This window comes from Budorcas taxicolor, chromosome 1, assembly GCF_023091745.1.
Source record: "Budorcas taxicolor isolate Tak-1 chromosome 1, Takin1.1, whole genome shotgun sequence".
NCBI classification, from domain to species: Eukaryota; Metazoa; Chordata; class Mammalia; order Artiodactyla; family Bovidae; genus Budorcas; species Budorcas taxicolor.
Genome location: NC_068910.1, coordinates 186,151,772 through 186,167,677, shown reverse-complemented (window position 1 = coordinate 186,167,677; position 15,906 = coordinate 186,151,772).

Sequence of the window (15,906 nt, the reverse complement as noted above, 5' to 3'; positions counted from 1 at the left end):
GTCTTCTCCTCCTGCCCTCAATCTTTCCCAGTATAGGGTCTTTTCCAATGAGTCAACTCTTTGCATGAGGTGGCCAAAGTATTGGAGTTTCAGCTTCAACATCAGTCCTTCCAATGAACACCCAGGACTGATCGCCTTTAGGATGGACTGGTTGGATCTCCTTGCCGTCCAAGGGACTCTCAAGAGTCTTCTCTAACACCACAGTTCAAAAGCATATAAGAAATTAGAACTGGACAAAAATAGATTACACTCTGAAGAGAACTTGGCACTGCCCCCACTATGGGAGAAGTTTGGATAGGAGAAAGCATATGGGAGGGAAGTTCTGGAATTTTCCATTTTCCTTGATATGCATGCTATTTGAGAATAAGTTTTTTTAAAAAATACTGTATTTTTTCATAGAAATTGCACAGAACACTTTTCAAATGTAGAGATAGTGTGAAAGTCTCTCAGTCCTGTCCAACTCTTTGCGACCCAATGGGCTGTAGCCTACCAGACTCCTCTGTCCATGGGATTCTCCTGGCAAGAATACTGAAGTGGGTTGCCATTCCCTTCTCCAAGGGATTTTCCCAACCCACAGATTGAACCCAGGTCTCCCCCATTGTGGGCAGATTCTTTACCATGAAAGTATAAAACAAACAGGCACCAAAGCTATGATGATCTAAACTTAAGTCTTTAACAAAGTCAGGATCTGATGATGTTCTGGCTTCAGTAAGTCAGGTGATGACTGCATATTTTTTTAAGTATTTATTTTCATCTGTCTTAGTGTTTTTAGCTGCACTTTTTCATGTTGTGTGTTGTTATTTTTAACTGATTGCTTCTATTTTGTCACAGTCCATTTAGAGTGTATTAATATATCACTTAATACAAAATTAAGAAATTTGTGCAACATGCTTCAGTTCCTCAATCTTTCAGGTCACTGTTGTCACATATTTTATGTGAACATATATAAATTTCATGTACATTGTTATAATTGGCATAGAGTCAGTTTTATTTCATAGGTATTAAGAGAAGGGAGAAAAAGATCTTATACTTACCACATGTATACAATTCCAGGTGTGCTTCATTCTTTCTTGGATATTTGAATTTTACATAGTGCACCTCTCCTTGGGCTAAAAAAATTTCCTTTTGAATATCTTAAAGTGCAGATCTGGTGGCAGTAAGTTCTCTCATCCTTTATTAATCTGAGAATAAATTTATTTTGCTTTTATTTTGAGATTCATCTTATTAAATACGTAATTGTATATTGGCAGTGTTTTATTGTATTTCCGCAAATTTTAAAAACAGCATCCGTTTGATTTCCATTTTTATCTGATGTTGAGTAGGCTATCATTGTTTTAAAGATATATTTATATCTTTGGCTTTCTTACAGTTAGTCTAAAATATGTGGTTTTCTTTGTGTCTTTCCTGCTTGGGGTTCTCCTAGCTTCGTGGATATGTCAGTTGATTCCTCCTCTCCCAATTTTAGCCAGTGTTTTTTGAAATTTCTCTTCGCCATTCTTTCCCTTATTTCTAGGAATCCAACTGAAATATATGCCAGAACTCTAGATTTTGTCCCACAGATCACTGAGGCTTTGTTTGTATTTTCATTCTTTTATTCTTCTATTTGAACTGGATATTTTCTTTGAATTTCTCTTCAAGCTTTGACCTTTATTTCAATCTGCTGTTAAGCCTCTCCCGTGATTTCTCCATTTCACGTGTTACACTTATCATTTCTCTTCTTTCTGTTTGGTTCTTTATTGCATCTTCCGTGTCTCTGTTGAGTTTTGCAGTGTGTTTCTTCATTATAATCATCTTTTTAAGCTCTTGAACATTTATGAAAACTTTTACAATTCTGAGTCATCTTAAGTCTATTTCAATGGATTGTTTTTATTCTTAAGACAAATGATCATAATTCCTTATAACTTAGGATGTATGACTGACTCATTTGTATGATGAAATATTGTTTGGCATTAAAGAAAGTTTATGTATACTATTACAGAACAGTTTTAAGTACCTTCCCTGTTGATGCCAATACCACCTCCCCCTAAAAAAGACCAAAAAAAAAAAAAAAAGAAGCAGAGAAAAGAAATTAGAAATTTAGATAGATACATAGATAATTGATCAATAAACACTTATCTATGCACTGAAACATTATCCAGAACACAATAGGATAAAATAGGTGATCGACTCTAAAGAAATCACTGGGAATAGAGAGATGCTTTTCATTATATGTCCTTATGTATTTTTTAAACAACTTTATTTCAGTATAATTCATTCATTTAAAGTGAACAATAAAGTTGCTTTTAATACATCTACAGTGTTGTACAACCATTACTACAATCAATTTTAGAATATTTTATTACCCTCAAAAGAAACTCTACCCTCTTTACCTTTCACCCCAACCTTTCCCTGCTTCCTCCATTCCCCTACCCCTGAAAGTAAAGTTGCTCAGTCGTGTCCGACTTTTTGCGACCCCATGGACTGTAGCCTACTAGGCTTCTCAGTCCATGGGATTTTCCAGGCAAGAATACTAGAGTGGGTTGTCATTTCCTTCTCCAGGGAATCTTCCTGACCCAGGGATTGAACCCAGGTCTCCCACATTATAGGCAGACATTTTACCATCTGAGCTACCAGGGAAGCCCCCCTACCCCTAGGCAACAACAAATCTACTTTCTGTCTCTCTAGATTTGCCAAGTCTGGACTTTTTATAAAAATGAGATCAACACAATATGTGGTCCTTTGTGACTAGCTTTTTTCATTTAATATAATTTCAAGGTCATTGAAGTTGTACAATTGTATCAGTACTTCATTTCTTGTTATTATCAATTGTTTCACTTATGCCTATATCACATTTACTTATCCATTCATAAATCATGGACTTGATTTTTTTCTGCAACTCACATGTATTGTGTTTCAAAAAATAATACTGTGAAACCTAAATAGTGTGATGGCTTTTGCAATTATATTTTAAGTCAATAATCAAAGAGTAAATTGCTAATATATGGAAGTTGGCAAGCTTTTAAATATTAAAAGCTGCATGCTGCAATGAATATTTGGATACACGTACCTTTTATCAAATGTGTGAGTCTAAGTGTAATGGTTACTTTTATGTGTCAACTTTATTGGCAATAGGATGCCCAGATTAAACATTATTTCTGGGTGTGTCGTTTAAGAGTTTAAATGTCGTTTTATGAAATTAGCACTTGAATTGATGGACTCAGCAAAACAAATTGCCCTCTTCCATGTGGATGGGCATCATCTAATCTGTTGAGAGCCTGAAAAGAACAAAAGGTAGAGAAAGGAGGAATGTGTCCTTTTTTTTTTTTCCTGCCTCACTACTTAAGATAGGACATCTTGCCGGGGTCCAGCCCCCGCAGGATCCAGGGAAACCCGAAGGAGGAACGGTGTCAGCGATTTCGATTGATTGATTGATTGATTGATTTTTTTTTAATTTTTATTTTTACTTTATTTTACTTTACAATACTGTATTGGTTTTGCCATACATTGACATGAATCCACCACGGGTGTACATTCGAGAGAGAGAGATAAGGAAAGAATGTTGAAGATAAGAAAATAGAGGAGAGAAAGAGGCTGATATTCTTTGGTTTATCTTCCCTTTCAGGTCTTAGAAACCTGGGCAGATAAGTGAACGCAGGGAGTCTCTATGCTCCAAGGGATCAGCCTGAAAAAGAGACGGAGAGGGAGAGAGAAAGAAAGAGAGAGAGAAGAAAAAACACGGGGTGACCAAGCTGTTTCGAGCGAGGCCCAAAAGCTTTATTTTTCAAAAGGTACTTTTATACCTTGCCTTATACATAGAGGGAAATGAAAGATGCAAGGTCATACAGAGTCAGCCCAAACATTCCAGCAGTTTTGCCCTTGTCGAAACCAGGATTTTTTCTGCATACCTTTCCCACAAATGATGTTGTGTACAGTATCTTCTGGCCTTGGAGGCCTGTGAACATTTTATGACCCTCTTTTGATAAAGGCTACTCAACCAAAAAACTTATTTTCCCTCAAAATGTTTTTTCTTTATATTTCTAATCTATGTCAGCTTCAGAAAATGCCAAACAGAGTTACATTTTTCACAGAGTAAAGGTGTAGTGAGTTACAAGAAAGAACCAATTAGCTCAAAGATCTAATGTGGTTAAATTCAAGGCTTCACTTGTTTTTCTTACACTCTCACTATGTTAACTAATGCATTCCCAGGTGCACAGTGGATAAGAGATATGGGAACTTAGCAACAAGCATTGGCCCAATAATGAAATCTTACACCAGCACTACTCTAATAACTTTTAACTCTTTCAAAGGCTCTATGTTTTAGACTTTCCATGCCTCTCACAGTTGGGAGGCTGTAAATGATCACATGCGTAGCTGGAAGAGTCTGGATATACCTACCGAGCAAGCTAGAATGCTAACAGAGGGGGTTTGATTTGAAATATTCCTCTCATGTCCAGGAAACTTATTAGCTATAGCCCTAAGTTGATTTTCTGCAGAGAAAGGTGGTCAGGGTTAGACCCCTGTTAATGTCAGAGGAGTTGGTGAAAGTCATGAAATAGTAAAACAGACAGATTCTGGTTTTGGGGTAGATGCTCAAGAAAGCCTAGGGAGCCCGTTGAGTTCTGAAGCCTTGCTTAACACTTCTCTTCCACATGACCTTGTCATGGGTGGGATCTCCCGTGGTGGCTCCCAGCAACGTCTCATCTTGTCCTGCCCTCAAAAGGGGATTTATAACATCATTGTCCCTCATTCTCAAGCCTTTGGACTCAGATTAAATTACATTATCATCTTTTCCTGGATCTTCACCTTGCAGACTGCAAATCATGGGACTTCTCAGTCTCCATGATCATGTGACTCACAGTAAGTCAATCTCAATCTCTCTCTCTTTCATATACTGAGCATGACACACTGTTGGTTCTTTTTCTCTGAAGAACTCTGACTAATAAAATATTTATGGGGTTAGTTTCTGATGTATAGGATATGTTGAATGAAATGCAATTGTATTGACTTATAGTTTAATTTCTTTCTTTTATTCATTCATATGTCCACATAATGATAACTATATATATCAGAAGTGAGTTTCAACACCTATCTCTATTAGCTTAAGACAGTTTCATCATTACTTATTCCTCTAGGGGCAGAAATGAAGACAGCCCAGTAAGTTGCCCTGAGCAGGTAAAACTTTGACCTTTCTTCAAAGTAATATGCTTCAGATATTTACCAGCACTTTTATTTATTTATTTTTTTACCAGCACTTTTAATGGGCTTGAGTAGAAACTGATTTTAAATCACCTCTAACTTTTAGTTGGACCTTGGGCAAGATATTGATTCTTTATTCTTAGTTATTATTGGCATAATAATACCAACCCTCATGTTTCAAAGAATCTTTGTGAAGACTAAAACTGAAAAGTCTGCAAGCCCCATGAGGGCAGCTTCTTCAAATTTGTGTCCAGCGAGTAATCCAGTTTGGCCCATTAGGTGATTAATAAGTAATGCTGAATTTTGCTTTTTGTTTAGTTGCTAAGTCGAGTCTGATAGTTTGTGACACCATGAACTGTAGCCTGCCAGGGTCCTCTGTCCATAGGATTTCCCAGGCAAGAATATTGGAGTAGGTTGCCAGTTCCTTCTCCAGGGAACCTTCCTGACCCAGGGAACCTTCCTGACCCAGGGAACAAGCCCATGTCTCCTGTGTTGGCAGCAGATTCTTTACCAGTGAGCCACCTGGGAAGTTGCTGAATATGTCACAATCAAATAGTTATTCAGATGAAGCCTTTTTAATGTAACATTGGAAAGAACACTTCTGTTTTGGACCTTTCTAGCTTGGTAGTTACATTACTTCTGTGTCTTACTTGGTCATCTTTTCTGTTAGCTTAAGACAGTTTTATCATTACTTATTCCTCTAGAGGCAGAAATGAAGACAGCCCAGTAAGTTGCCCTGAGCAGGTAAAACTTTGACCTTTCTTCAAAGTAATATGCTTCAGATATTTACCAGCACTTTTAATGGGCTTGGGTAGAAACTGATTTTAAATCACTGATAAGATTTTAGAAGAATCAACAATTTCTGCAAAATTTTTGGACACAACACTTTCCCTCCAATGGAAGAGTACACTAAAATGTTTCTTGTGTACAAATTTTGGACTTGTTCTAGGCTATTTGAAAACAGTTAATCTGTTCATCTATATGAAGATAAAAGACTTCTTCATTGTCAGTGTTTACTCCCCTAGCTCTTGAAACAATTGTAAGAAATATGGGTTTGCCGAAATCCATAAAGTTTCTGAGGCATCAAAAGAGAAATTTCAGTTCTTGGACAATCAGGACTGAGTTAAGAGAGGGGAGTAAAATTAAATTAATTCTGGGATATAAAGCATTAGAAGAAAGCAATGAAACAATAACAAAACCACAAAGTTAAGTTGTTTATGCTAAAGAATATTTCAGGAGAAAAGTGGTACATGTCCACACTGTTGAGTTCCAAACAACCTCAAGACCTGAGAGAACAAATTTCCTCTCTTTATGGCACATTCAAGAGAATTGAACTAGACTGTAAACAACCAACTAAACAAAATTTACAGCAACCATATTTTGCAAAAGAACTACTAACAGTGATGACTGATTTTGGGGTATAACATGTTTGTGGTGAAAGTTGTCAAGTTGTACAAATGGGCAGATGTAGGTCAGAGAGGACCTTGAGGGAGAAAGCACCCTGGTTTCTGTGTTAATATGAGAAAAATGATAAAGCTCATTGAAGAGTGGAGACTTGGTGGTTTTTTATTGTTTGGGTTAAGAAAATGTTGGATTCACTATACCAGTATAGTTATAGTATGACCTAGACACAATCTGAACTATGTGAAGATGCCCTTCCCATATATATTAATAACGATACTCCTTCCTCAGCAGGGAACAAAGAAAGGTATCAAAGCTGGGTGGTACAATACTGTTCCTTTATATTTTAGATGTAGAGGATTCTGAAACAGGTTAAACAGGAGTTCATAAAAATAAGATACAAAGACATTGGGTCAAAACTGGTTAAATCCTCTAGTGTACATGTATCAAAAAGTCAGAGGAAAGGCCAGAAGAAAAATGGGAAGGCTTATCAAAGAATGTAAAAGATAAAAATTTGGTGTAAATCTTGAAAGGGAAAAAAAGATTTCAAGCAAATCTGACAAAACCGGTACTTGGAAGATCAACCATCTTTTCAGAACTAAAAAAAGATAAATTTAAAAATAAATTTCTGATATCCATTTTCCTCTAGAATGCATTCTGTGAGAGTGTGTATGGTACCCATTCACAGGTCACATAAGCACTGTTGGCATTGGTTTCTGGAGGAAGAAGCCTGAGAAATATTGTACTGTCTTATACTTGTGGAGAAAGCGGAAGTAAGTTGTTGGGGGTAAGAGTCTTGAATTCTCTCATCCATGCTGAAATTCCATGGGAATGAATGTTGTGAAGGAAGAATACAAATTGTTAAAACTGAAAAATATAACTAGACAATGATGATGCAAAAATGGAGAATAAAAGAATACATGAAAGATTCTATGGATACCAAATGTGTTTAAATAAAACAATGATAAAGAATCTGCCTGCCAATGCAAGAGATGTGAGTTTGATCCCTGGGTCAGGAAAATCCCCTGGAGGAGGAAATGTCAACCCACTCCAATATCCTTGCCTGAGAAATTCCATGGTCAGAGGAGCCTGGCTGGCCATAGTCCATGGGGTTGCAAAGAGTCAGACTTGACTGAGGACACACACCTATGAGGAAACAAGTACAAGAGAGAAAAAGCAGACCCTAGGAAAGGCATGCAAAAACATTATTAGTCTGCTGACCAGATGCCTCAAGACATATGACTCTTGGAATAAGTCCAGAGGGAACAGAAAAACATCTTGAAAGCACAATGTGTGCCTGGAGGTGGAAAGCCATCATCAGGTTGTTCCGTGACCTGGCATCTCTGAGTCAGATATTTTTTTGTGTCTGGAGCTTTGTTTTTCAGACAGAAACATAAGTCATTAGATAAAAGTAAATCTTTTTGCTACATGCCTAGCCTATCTTTGACAGCCGTATGGCTCCATATGCTTCTGAGAGCATGTTCTCTCTCCCTTGCACATACTCCCCTGCCTGAAAACATACAATAAAGCTGACTTGATCAGATTGGGCACCTTCACCTCAGAACGGTGTTGGTCCCCTGATCCTCACTTTCAATTCTTGTGTGTTTCTCATTCTTTTGCCGCGCCGTGCTTTCGGGAAAACGTGCTGTGCTTTCGGAAACCGTGCCTTGTTGAGCTGGACTCGACACCTATACAAACACTTTGCTGTGAAAGAATTTGAATCAGATGAAATAGTATATATGAATATATTTTGGAAATGTATTGAACATAGTTTAAACTTCTCACAGAATAATCCGAAGCTGAATCCTCTTGAGCTGATGAAGACCAAAGAAAATGTTTACTTTCTCCTTTTATTCACCTCTTGATTCTTTCTCTCTTCACTTAACATTATCTCTAAGATAATGTGGACAGTGAATTTAAAAAACCCAGATAAAAACTTAGACTAAAATTAATGTAGCACTTTCCCCAACAACTTACTTGCTACTATACTTATAGCCAAGTATAGTAAAAAGGGTTTTTGTTAGGACTTTGCCGTTAACTTACTTTCTGAACTCAAGCAAGATTTTTTATAGAGTGATGTTTAGCATGTCTTCAGCCTAAAATTCAGACTCCCACTAGACCAAATTCAATTATATAGAATTTTTATATTCATATAGGACTACAGATCTGTTCTCTCTTTTTTTAAAAAAACTCCTCAGTTGAAAGAATCGCCCTATAGGTATAGACAAATTTATTTTTGAACCAACTTATAAAACAGTGCATTCAAGTTGTATATATCTGATGTTTGCTTTGTTAACTTTCTGCAGCACTCATAGTGTGTTCTGAGATTTTGGTAGACAAACTACGTTAGATAAGAGTCATTTGCTGGGTGTATACTGGGGTATCTTCTAAGCTCCACGTGGGAAATACATTTGAGCCTCACATCAGTCTAGAACCATGGTTCGCAAATGTGTCTGTACCTTAGTCTGGAGAAATTTATTAAAATCCAGACTGTATGTACAGAGACCCTGACTTAATTATTCTGATACAGGGCCCAGAAATTAAGTACTTCTTCCAGCTGTAGTATTTTGGTGAAACCAACAATTCTATCTTCTTGCTCCTTGTCTTTCCCCTGCTGATTTTGAAGGAAGAACTTAATCGCTTTTGTTATTGTTTATATGTCTCAAACTTAATGTGTAATCTTCTCCTACCTTCTGTTGTTGAAACTGGTCTTTTGCTACCTTTTCCCCATCATCAAAAATACATTCATGTTTATTTTTCAGAGCTTCTGAAGCTAAAAACTGTCCAGTTAGGAAAAAAATATGTAATCTCTTTTGTTTGCTTTTTGCTATCAAGGGAGCTTTAGCTCCTATATCTCTGCATTTATCACTTGGGCAATAAGCTTTGTCAAAAGAAAGGAGGGTTTTGTCAGTGTCTCTTCCAAAAATATTGGAAAAGAGCTGCGCATTTTGACCTCAGTTTGGTCTGTACCAAGTCATAGTAGAAGTCATTATGTCACAGGGAATTAGCACACTCTGCCAAGTCCCAACTTCTCAAAACCACTGGATTGTGCTATGATAAACAAAGCATACTGGTTAGAAAAAACAAAGTCATTTAGAGACAACTTCAGTGCTCTGAACCCTTTCAGGAGTCTGGCATACCTTGATCCATAGGCTTAATTATCATAGTCATGTCTCCTGTGTCTCCTGCATTGACTGGCAGATGCTTTACCACTGCACCACCTGGGAAGCCCACAGTTTCTCATAAGATTGTTTAATAGTTTAGATGAGTTAGTGAGTATGGTCAGGAGGTAGCACTGGGCTTGGGGAGTTTTTATACAGTGTTTCTCTGGCAACAATCCAATGGCTAATCTGACTTTAGAGTTCCTGGGGGTAGTTTCTGGGAGAAATATTTACATGTATCATTTTTAAATTGAATTTTATTGAGATAATTGTAGATTCACATGTAGTTGCTTAAAAATAATAGAAAAATCCCTTAAACACTTTAGTTAATTCCCCCACCAGTCACATTTTGTAAACTTAGTGTTACAGCAAGGATATTGACATTGATATAATTGAATTTATTTAGATTTCTCCAGCTTTATTCTCCACTGGTGTGTGTGTGTGTGTGTGTGTGTGTTTGTGTGTACACATATGTGTTAGAGGGGGATTGAGTTGTATGTAATTTTATCACAGTTGTTGGTTTGTGTATCTAGCACCTTAGTCATGTTATGGAACATTCCAGATCATAAGAATCCATCAGGTTGCCCTTGTATGACCGTACCCACCTCGCTCTAGTTTCTCCATACATCTTCTCTCCTATGCTAACTCTGGAAATCAGGACTCTGACCTCCACTTCTGAAATGTCATTTAAAAATTGTTGCATAAATGGAATCATACAGTATGTGACCTTTGGGGACTGACATTTTTTTACCCAAGGTGCATGTATCAATGATTTGTTTTTCTTATTGCTGAGTAGTATTGCATATTATGAATGTACTACAGTTGAACTAGTCATCAACTGATGGACATCTGGACTATTTTCAGTTTGGGGCTGTTATGAATAAAGCTGCTATGACTTATGCATGAAAATAAATTTCTATTTCTTTGGGAGAAATGCCTGAGCTGAAAATTTCTGGGTTTTATGATAATTGCCTGTTTTGTTTTATAAGAAACTGCCAAATATTTTCAGAGGGTCTAGTATATCATTTTAAATTCCCACCAGCAGTGTATGAGTGATGTGTTTTCTCTGGATTCTTCCAATGTTTCGCGTGGTAACTGGTTTTATTTTAGCCATTCTGATAGATAGATAGTGGTTTCAACTTACATTTCCCTAATAGCTAATGATGTTGAACATTTTTTCATTAACTTATTTGCTGTTTGTATATCTTCTTCTGTGAACTATCTGTTCATGTCTTTCACCATTTTTAAATTGTATTATTTTTTTTACTGTTGAGTTTTGAGAGTTCTTTATGTATTCTGTGGTTCTTGATTGGATATGTGGTTTGCAAATATTTTCTCTTAGTGAGTAGCTTGTCTTTTCACTCTCTTCATTCCTTCTGCTTGCATTGGGCTTGTTTTGCCTCTCTTTATCTAATTTCTTGAGGTAGAAACTTATATTATTAACTTGAGATCTTTCCTCTTCTGTAATATAAAGTTTTAACAGGTGGCTCAGTGGTAAAGAATTCGGCTGTCAATGCAGGAGACTTAGGAGATCCAGGTTTGATCTCTGGGTTGGGAAGATCCCTTAGAGGATGAAATGGCAACCCACTTCAGTATTCTTGCCTGGAAAATTCCAGGGACAGAGTAACCTGGCCAGCTAGAGTCCCTGGGGTTGCAAAGAGTCAGTAATGATTGTGCGTGCACACACACACACATATACACACACACACACTCACTCACACACACACACACACACACTACTGTAAAATTTCCCCTCGGAACTGTTTTAGCTGCATCCTACATATTTTAATACATTGGTTCTTTGTTTTCATTCAGTTCCATGTATCCTTTTTATGTCTTGTTATTTAGAAGTGTGTTATGTTCTAAATGTTCAGAGGTTTTTTTCTTTTCTGTTTATTTCTAGTTGTTTCCATTATAATCAGAAACATGTTCTGTAGATTTCAACTCTTTAATTTGTTGTGATTTATTTATGATAAAAAATATGGCCTATCTTGGCGAAAGAATGTATATTTTGTTGTTAATTGCTGGAGTGTTCTTTATATGTCAGTTATTCCCTGTTGGTGGTGTTCTTCAGCTCATCTACCTCCTTGCAGATTTTTTGCATAGTAATTCTCTCAGTTGCTAAATGAACTGTGTGCAACTCTGGGTCCTATTTAAATATCTTATGTTTAGTAGACACCATGTTTAGATTTATCTAGCTGATTGTGGTCTACTTGGGGCAATAGTTCTGGTAGGCCAGCAGGTGAAGGCCAAGGGAAGAGCTGACAGAATAGCAAAAGCGCTGGAACTAGACACATGGCTTGCTCCATTTCTCTCATTTTCACTTTGTGTTAATTATATTAAGATGAAAATGTTTAAGTTCATTTAAGATGCATTTTGAAGACCCTCTAACACAATGAATGTATTGCTGTTAAACATGTCTATGTCAGATGGTAGGGTAATTTCCTTTCCATTGCCACAATAACCATCCAGAGATAAGGTTCCTTTACATTTATCTTCAAGGGTATGACAACAAAATAAGAATATTTTTGGACATAGAAAAAATATGAGAAATTTTATTGTATCTACCACAAAATTAGACTGAGTTTCTCAGCCATGACCTGACAATATCTAATCTATGGTATTTATATTCCTGTTCAATATTTTACCTTATTCTGCAAGGTCTGACCAAAACTAAAATGATTTATTTGGATAAACTGAGATGACTGAGTTTCATGCTAGCAAGAAAATAGTGGAGAAGTATTTTAATGCTACAAAACATATGTCTTTAAAAATAATTCTAAATGAAGAATATTTTATATGTAATTATTTAAAGGAAGTATTTTGTAATAATCATCATTATAAGTATATGAATTTTCAGACTATCTCTTTTGCATTTCTCGTATTTTGAATACATCAGATTAGAATATAAACTCCTTACTTCAGAAGCGAGAGGTGGTTACATCATGATTTTCAGATCAAGAAAACTTATATAATCCTTCTCACCCTCTCAGATTTATTAGGCCTATATTTCAGAGTTCTGGCTAGGATAACATCCATGGCTAGGAGATGCTACTGTACTGTTAGTTCTGTGTATCCAAAAAGATGTTGTGTTTACATTTTAAAAAATTAGGATGCTAAATACACAGTTTTACAACTGAAATATTTGTTTTATGTATATAGCCTATCAGCTAATTCCAGAGAAAATCTCAGAAATACAAATATTCTACAAAGGCATCCTTGGTTCCCCTGTACAACACCCTGACCTTGTATGATGCAGAACAGGCACAGTTGGGCAACTCTCTCATCACTGGGAAAGAGTTCCTGAGCCACATGTCATTTCAAATACTGTTTGAAATTGAGGACATCTACTCTAGACCCAGACCACCTAGATTTGAACTCCAGCTTTGCAACTTACCTAGAAGTAAAATGACCTTGAAGAAATCACTAAATTTTCTTTTGCTTTAGTTTCTTTCACTGTAAAAAGGGGATGGTATTAGTATCTGTCCTAGAGATTTGTTGTAAGATTAAATATGTCAATGAATGAAGAATGTTTGTTGCAGGATCTGGTTTAGAGTAATATGTTAGATATTATTCTTAAGAAGTTTACATCACTGATGATTTATTCTGTAATAAGAAGGTCAATTGCCACATCAATTTTGATCACTAGGTTTGTGACCTTGGATATTTCACTTCATTCATCTGCCTTTGTGCTTCTCACTGGTAAGATGAGTAATGCTTGCCTTTGTTATCCCACAATGATTTAAGTAAGAGTTGTATTCAAAGGCTCAGGGCACAGAGCACACAGGAGCAAACATCACATAACGTAGGTGGGAATTCACAAACAGTGTCAGTAGGAGTGTGAGTTCTTGTTTTTGCAATTTTCTAGGGAGATGTGCTTGGACCATGGGGTTGGGTGTTGGGAGAGGTATTCTGTACCCTTCTTTCTTCTCTTTTTAATGGAGAGAGCATAACAGTGATCTTACTCAGAAAGTTAAATAATTGAAGTTGTGGTTTCAGTTTTTAATGATGTTATGAAAAAGCTAGTTCCCTAAAACGTACCTGGAAACAAAAAAGAAAGTTACGAGACAACCTAGAAAGAGAGAGAGGTCCACAGTCAAGACAATATTCGTCTTTCTGCATAAGAATGAAATCTAAAATATAAGTAAATAAATTATTTTTACTTAAAAAAATTAAGGTATAGTTTATATGTAGCATTATTTAGTTCCGGGTGTTGTTTAGTTGCTAAGTCATGTCTGACTCTGTGATCCCATGACCTTGTAGCCTGCCAGGCTCCTCTGTCCATGGGATTTCCCAGGCAAGAATACTGGAGTGGATTGCCATTTCCTTCTTCAGGGTATCTTACTGAGCCAGTGGTCAAAACCACATCTCCTGCATTGATAGGCAGATTCATTACTGCTGAGCCACAAGGGAAGCCCAATTTTAGGTGTACAACATACCAATTTGATATTTATATATATTGCAAAATGATTATCACCATAAGTCTGGGGAACATCAGTCACCATACAGTTACAAAATTTTTATTCTTGTGGTCAGAACTTCGAAGATCTACTCTCAGCAATTTTAAAATATGTAATATATTAATAATATTATTGACTATAGTCACCACACTGTACATTACATTCCCATGACTTATTTATTTTATAACTGAAAGTTTGTAACTTCTCCCTTTACTCATTTCTCCCACCCTTCAATCTCTTCTCTGTATCTATTAGTTTAGTTTTTATTTTCTTTTAGATTCCACACAAAAATGAAATCAATATTTGTCTTTCTCAGTCTGACTTATTTCACATGGTATAATCCCCTCAAGAACTATCCATGTTTTTGTAAATGGCAATATTTCATTCTTTTTTATGGCTCAGTAGTATTCTTTTGCATATATGCATATATATATATTTCACATGTTTTTTGTCTGTTCATCTATTGATGGACACTTAGGTTGTTTTCATATCTTGGCTTGAGTAAATAACATTGCAGTGAAAATAAGTGTGCCTGTATCTTTTTAAATTAGTGTTTTTCTGTTCTTTTTATAAATGCCCAGAAGTGGAATTGCTAGATCGTATGGTAGTTCTATTTTTCAGTTTTTGGGACCTTTCATACTGTTTTCCATAGTTGTTGCATCAATTTACATTCTGACCAACAGTGCACAAGAGTTCCCTGTTCTCCATAGTCTTGCAAGTACCTGTCATTTCTTGTGCTTTTTTCATAATAGTCATTTTAGCTGGTGTGAGGTGATATCTCACTGAGGTTTTAATTTATATTTCCCTGATCATAAAAGTGATGTTAGGCATTTTTTCATGTGCTTATTGACCATCCTCATGCCTTTGGAAAGATGTCTATTCAGATCCTCTGCCAATTTTTAAAATGGATTGCTTGTTTTTACTATTGAGTTGTATGAGTTCTTTATATGTTTTGGATATTAACCCTTTATTGGATATATGATTTGCAAATATTTCCTCCCATTCATTAGGTTGCATTTTCATTTTTTAAAATTTCCTTTGCTGTTCCCTGGTGGCTCAGTGGTGAAGAATCTGCCTATAACACAGGAGCTGTAGGAGACGTGGGTTCAATCCCTAGGTCAGGAATATACCCTGGAGGAGAGCATGGCAAGCCATGCACTCTTGCCCAGAGAATCCCCGGGACAGAGGAGACTGGAAGGCGACAGTTCATAGGGTTGCAAAGAGTCAGACACGACTGAAGTGACTTTGCATGGCACAGTGCAGGAGCCTTTTAGTTTGATGTAGTCCCACTTGTTGACCTTTGGTTTTGTTGCTTTTGCATTTTGGTGTCAAATACAAAAATCATCATCTGGACTGATGACAGAGAGCTTACTGCTTATGTTTGCTAATAGGAGTTTTATAGTTTCAGGCTTTATATTCCAGTACATCTTGAGTTAACTTTTGTGTGTGGTTTCAGATAGTAGTCCAGTTTCATTCTATTGCATGCCGCTGTCCAGTTTTCCCAACAGCAGTTACTGAAGAGACTGTCCTTTCCTTGTCTTCTTTGTAAATTTTGACCATATCTGTTTAGGTTTATTTCCGGTCTCTATTCTGTTCTGTTAATTTATGTATTTTTATGCCAAGATGCTAACTGCTTTAGTAAATGATTTTTTAAATTGTTAAACACAATGTAAATTAAATGAATTTGTCTGTGAATACCTCAAAGTAGT